Source organism: Zea mays, chromosome 1 (genome assembly GCF_902167145.1).
Source record: "Zea mays cultivar B73 chromosome 1, Zm-B73-REFERENCE-NAM-5.0, whole genome shotgun sequence".
NCBI classification, from domain to species: domain Eukaryota; kingdom Viridiplantae; phylum Streptophyta; class Magnoliopsida; order Poales; family Poaceae; genus Zea; species Zea mays.
In genome coordinates this window covers 223,063,948-223,070,876 of record NC_050096.1, presented here as the reverse complement: position 1 = coordinate 223,070,876, position 6,929 = coordinate 223,063,948, and positions in this window count along the sequence as shown.

The window sequence follows — 6,929 nt, the reverse complement described above, 5'->3', positions numbered from 1 at the left end:
CTAGGTTCTAGGGTAGACTAACACACCTAGAGGTTTGTGGTTCTCTAAGTATTGTCTATCTCAGTGGATTACATAACTTAACTCTAGCTATCTTAAGTAATTACTAAATTTATTCCAGGGGTGGGATCATATATTACATGATATTAGTTTCACAAAGTTAACCACTTAACTATTCATTAGTGTTTCCTTTTTATTTTCCTTTTTAATAAATAATCCATCACTTTAAATGAACCTATTGTCTAGTCATAAAATTCATACATGCAAACAGTGAAACATTATAATTTAAACAGATAGAGAATAATATTATGAACATTTTGCAATTTGAACCACCCAATTTGGAGTTCATATGCAAAAGATATGAAATAAACAAGTTTTAGAATTCAAAACACTAAATTAGACCTATTTATGTGATTAAAATAAAGGCCAGGGGCTTCTCTGCAAGAAACCAGGGGTCTGAGCGCAAGAAAACTGAAAGGGAAATAGGGTTTAACCTTTTCCTATAAATAATTTTGGTGGTTGAATGCCCAACACAAATATTGGACTAACTAGTTTGCTCTAGATTACATGTTCTACAGGTGCATAGAAGTTAAACTCAAACCAATAAATATAAAAGAAAGGGTTCAAATTCAAAGGAGCAAAGAAACCGAGTGTGCCCTGGCCTGGCGCACCGGACTGTCCGGTGTGCCACCGGACAGTGTCCGGTGCACCAGGACCGTACAACTCCAAACTCGCCACCCTCGGGTTTCTCTAGGCGTGCTCCGCTATAATTCACCGGACTGTCCGGTGTGCCACCTGACTGTCCGGTGCACCAGTGGAGCAACGGCTCCTTCGCGCAATGGTCGTCTGCAAAGCCGCTTACTCCGTGAATAGTGAAGAACAGTGCACGCAGAAGTTAGAGCAGTCGCTAGAGGCGCACCGGACAGTGAACATTGCCGGTCCGGTGCGGCACCGGACTGTCCAGTGCCACTAGAAGACAAAGCCTCCAACGGTCGACAGCGCCCGAATCCTAACGGTTGGTGACGCGGCTGGCGCACCGGACAGTGTCCGGTGGCGCACCAGACTGTCTGGTGCGCCCATCGACAGCAGCCACCCCAACGGTTGTTTTGGTGGTTGAGGGCTATAAATACCCCCAACCACCTCCACTCCAACCATCCAAGCATTCATCACAATTCATTCAATACAAGAGCAAAGTGCAACACTCCAAGACACAAATCAAAGCCACTGATCTAATCAAAGTCCCCAATTGAATTCTAGTGTTTTAGGACTTGTGAGAGGATCATTCTTGTGTTTCTTTGTTGCTCTTGTTGCTTGGTTGGCTTTCTTCTTTCTCTCATTCTTATTCTCAAAGCCTTGTAAGCGAAGCAAGAGACACCAATCTTGTGGTGGTCCTTGCGGGGTCTAAGTGACCCGAGAAATCAAGGAAGAAAGCTCACTCGGTCTAAGTGACCGTTTGAGAGAGGGAAAGGGTTGAAAGAGACCCGGTCTTTGTGGCCACCTCAACGGGGACTAGGTTCTTTAGAACTGAACCTTGGTAAAACAAATCACCGTGTTCATCCGCTTTACATGTTGGTTAATTTGTTTTCCCCTCTCTCGGACTCGAAATCATTCTAACGCTAACCCCGGCTTGTAGTGTGTGCTGAAGTTTATAATTTTCAGATTCCGCCTATCCACCCCCATCTAGGCGACTTTTAATTGGTACCAGAGCTCGGTACTTCATTTAGAGTCTAACCACTCGAAGTGATGTCGGGAGGATCCGCTAAGAGGGAGATGGAAACCGACGAGAAGGCCACAAGCCACAGGAAGGCTCCATCAAGGGAGTCCAGCGCCAAAGGAAGGGAGGAATCACCTCCCCACGTCAAGTCGCATCGGAGTGGCAACAAGAAGAAGAAGATGAAGAAAGTGGTATACTACGAGACCGACTCTTCGTCGCCATCTACATCCGGCTCCGACGCGGCGTCCGTCACTTCTAGGCGCCATGAGCGCAAGAAGTTTAGGAAGATCCCCCTACGCTATCCCCGCATTTCAAAACGCGCTCCTTTACTTTCTGTTCCATTAGGCAAACCACCATATTTTGATGGTGAGGATTATTGTATGTGGAGTGATAAAATGAGGCATCACCTAACCTCACTCCACGCAAGTATATGGGACATTGTTGAGTTTGGAGCGCAGGTACCTACCATAGGGGACGAGGGCTACGACTCCGACAAGGTCGCCCAAATCCTGCACTTTAACTCCCAAGCAACTACTATACTCCTCGCCTCTCTATGTCGAGAGGAGTATAATAAGGTGCAAGGGTTAAAGAGTGCCAAAGGAATTTGGGATGTCCTAAAGACCGCGCACGAAGGAGATTAGGTGACCAAGATCACCAAACGGGAGACGATTGAGGGGGAGCTCGGTCGATTCATCCTCGACCAAGAGGAGGAGCCACAAGCGATGTACAACCGGCTCAAGACCTTGGTCAATCAAGTGCGCAACCTCAGGAGCACAAAATGGGATGACCATGAGATGGTCAAGGTTATTCTAAGATCCCTTGTTTTTCGCAATCCTACTCAAGTACAATTAATTTGTGGGGATCCTAGATACAAATTAATGTCTCCCAAGGAAGTGGTAGGAAAGTTTGTGAGCTTTGAACTAATGATCAAAGGCTCCAAACAAATCGTCGACTTGGAGCAAGGCGGCACCTCCACACCCAAGGTGCAACCTGTCGCATTCAAAGGGACGAAAGAGAAGAAAGAAGAGTCTACATCAAGTAGGCTCCCCATCGATGCCTCCAAGCTCAACAATGAGGAGATGGCGCTCATCATCAAGAGCTTCCGTCAAATCCTCAAGCAAAGGAGGAGGAAGGACTACAAACCCCGCTCCAAGAGGGTGTGCTACAAGTGTGGTAAGCCCGGTCATTTTATTGCAAAATGTCCTATGTCTAGTGATAGTGACAGGGGCGACGACAAGAGGGGAAAGAAGAAGGAGAAGAAGAGGTACTACAAGAAGAAGGGCGACGATGCCCACGTCTATCAAGAATGGGACTCCAATGAGAGCTCCACCGACTCCTCCGACGACGAGGATGACGCCAACATCGCCGTCAACAAGGGACTTCTCTTCCCCAACGTCGGCCATAAATGCTTCATGGCAAAGGACGGCAAAAAGAAGAAGGTACAATCTAGAACCACCCCAAGTATACTACATCTAGCGACGAGGGTAGTTCTAGTGAAGATGAATATGATTTGCTTACACTTTTTGCCAACCTTAACATACAACAAAAAGAAAAATTAAATGAATTAATAGGAGCTATCCATGAGAAGGATGAACTTTTGGATAGCCAAGAGGAATTCCTTATTAAGGAAAATAATAAGCATGTTAAGGTGAAGAATGCTTATGCTCAGGAAGTAGAGAAAAATGAAAGCCTGACTAAAGAGCTTAGCATATGCCATGATTCAATTGCCAATCTTAAAAATGAAAATGCTAGTTTAATTGCTAAGATTGATAAATTGAATGAATCAATTTCTAGCCTTAAAACTAAAAATGCTAGTTTAATTTCCAAGGCTAAAGATTTAAATGTTTGCAATGACTCTATTTCCTGTCTTAGAGATGAGAATGCTATATTACATGCTAAGATAGAAGAATTAAATGCTTGCAAACCCTCTACATCTAGTGTTGATCATGTTACTATTTGTACTAGATGTAGAGATGTTAATATTGATGCTATTCACGATCACCTTGCTTTAATTAAACAACAAAATGATCATATAGCTCAATTAACTGCTAAAATAAATGAGCATGAAATTGATAATGAAAAATTCAAATTTGCTAGAAGCATGCTCTATAATGGGAGACGCCCTGACATCAAGGATGGCATTGGTTTCCAACAGGGAAGCAATGTCAAACTTAATGCCCCTAAAAGATTGTCTAATTTTGTTAAGGACAAGGCTCCCATGGTTCAGGATAATGAGGGCTACATTTTATATCCTGCTAATTGTCCTGAGCACAAAATTAAGAGAATTCAAGCTAAAAAGTCTCACTTTGTTTCTCACCATGCTTTTATGTATAAGAATGAGGTATCTAGCTCTAGGCATTCTACAAAAGTTAAAATGACTAAAAAGAAAAGTCCTACTGCATCAAGTGAACCTAACATTTCATTTTAAACTTTTGATGCATCTTATGTTTTAACTAACAAATCAGGCAAAATAGTTGCCTAATATGTTGGGGGCAAACACAAGGGCTCTAAGACTTGTGTTTGGGTACCCAAGGTAATTGTTTCTAATGTGAAAGGACCCAAGACTGTTTGGGTACCTAAGAACAAGGCCTAAATTGTTTTGCATGTTTATGCATCCGGGGGTTCAAGTTGGATTATTGATAGCGGATGCACAAACCACATGACAGGGGAGAAACAAAAAGTTCTCCTCCTATGAGAAAAATGATGATCCCCAAAGAGCTATCACATTCGGGGATGAAAATCAAGGTTTGGTCAAAGGACTTGGTAAAATTGCTATATCACCTGACCATTCTATTTCCAATGTTTTTCTTGGAGATTCTTTAGATTACAATTTGCTTTCAGTTTCTCAATTATGCAAAATGGGCTACAACTGTCTATTTACAGATGTAGGTGTTACTGTCTTTAGAAGAAGTGATGATTCAATAGCATTTAAGGGAGTATTAGAGGGTCAGCTCTACTTAGTTGATTTTAACAAAGCAGAACTCGATACTTGCTTAATTGCTAAGACTAATATGGGTTGGCTCTGGCATCGCCGACTAGCCCATGTTGGGATGAAGAATTTTCACAAGCTTTTAAAGGGAGAACACATTTTGGGACTAACAAATGTTCATTTTTGAGAAAGATAGGGTTTGTAGCGCATGTCAAGCAGGAAAGCAAGTTGGCGCCCACCATCCACACAAGAACATAATGACAACAGACAGGCCACTGGAACTACTCCACATGGATCTATTCAGCCCGATAGCTTACATAAGCATCGGCGGGAGTAAGTATTGTCTAGTAATTGTGGATGACTATTCTCGCTTCACTTGGGTCTTCTTTTTACAGGAAAAATCACAAACCCAAGAGACCTTAAAGGGATTCTTGAGACGATCTCAAAATGAGTTCGGATTAAGGATCAAGAAGATAAGAAGCAATAATGGGACAGAGTTCAAGAACTCTCAAATTGAAGGCTTTCTTGAGGAAGAGGGCATCAAGAATGAGTTCTCTTCTCCCTACACACTGCAACAAAATGGTGTAGTAGAGAGGAAGAATAGAACTCTACTGGACATGGCGAGGACCATGCTTGATGAGTACAAGACTCCGGACCGGCTTTGGGCTGAGGCGATTAACACCGCCTGCTACTCCATCAGCCGGCTCTACCTCCATCGAATCCTCAAGAAGACATCTTATGAACTCCTTACCGGTAAAAAGCCCAATGTTTCATATTTTAGAGTCTTTGGTAGCAAATGCTTTATTCTTGTTAAAAGAGGAAGAAAATCTAAATTTGCTCCTAAGGCTGTAGAAGGATTTTTACTTGGTTATGACTCAAACACAAGGGAATATAGAGTCTTCAACAAATCCATTGGATTAGTTGAGGTTTCTTGTGACATTGTGTTTGATGAGACTAATGGCTCCCAAGTGGAGCAAGTTGATCTTGATGAACTAGATTATGAAGAGGCTTAGTGCGTTGCGCTAAGGAACATGTCCATTGGGGATGTGTGTCCTAAGGAATCCGAAGAACCCACATAAGATCAACCATCATCTTCCTTGCAAACATCTCCACCAACTCAAGATGAGAAACAGGCTCAAGATGATGAAAATGAAGATCAAGAGAATGAGCCATCTCAAGAGGAGGACAATGATCAAGGGGGAGATGAAGACAATCAAGAAAAGGAAGATGATCAGGGTCAAAGACCGCCACACCCAAGAGTCCACCAAGCAATACAACAAGATCACCCCATGGACTCCATTCTCGGTGACATACATAAGGGGGTAACTACTAGATCTCGTGTTGCTCATTTCTGTGAACACTACTCTTTTGTTTCCTCTATTGAGCCATACAGGGTAGAGGATGCATTAAGAGATTCGGATTGGGTGCTGGCAATGCAAGAGGAGCTCCACAATTTCACAAGGAATGAGGTATGGCATTTAGTTCCACGTCCTAATCAAAATGTTGTAGGTACCAAGTGGGTATTCCGCAACAAGCAAGATGAGCATGGTGTAGTGACAAGGAACAAAGCCCGACTTGTGGCTAAGGGATATTCAGAAGTCGAAGGTTTGGACTTTGGTGAAACCTATGCACCTGTAGCTAGGCTTGAGTCAATTCGTATATTACTTGCATATGCTACTTACCATGGCTTTAAGCTCTATCAAATGGATGTGAAAAGTGCCTTCCTCAATGGACCAATCAAGGAAGAGGTCTATGTTGAGCAACCTCTCGGCTTTGAAGATAGTGAGTACCCTAACCATGTTTATAAACTCTCAAAGGCGCTTTATGGGCTCAAGCAAGCCCCAAGAGCATGGTATGAATGCCTGCGAGATTTCCTGATCACTAATGTCTTCAAAGTCGGTAAAGCCGATCCTACACTCTTTACTAAAACTATTGCAAAAGATTTGTTTGTATGCCAAATTTATGTTGATGATATCATATTTGGGTCTACTAACAAATCTACTTGTGAAGAGTTTAGTAGGATCATGATTCAAAAATTCGAGATGTCTATGATGGGGGAGTTGAAGTATTTCCTAGGATTTCAAGTCAAGCAACTCCAAGAGGGCACCTTCATCTGCCAAACAAAGTACATTCAAGACATACTTAATAAGTTTGGAATGAAGGATGTCAAGCCCATCAAGACACCCATGGGAACAAATGGGCATATCGACCTCAACACGGGAGGTAAATCTGTAGATCAAAAGGTATATCGGTCGATGATAGGATCTTTACTCTATTTATGTGCATCTC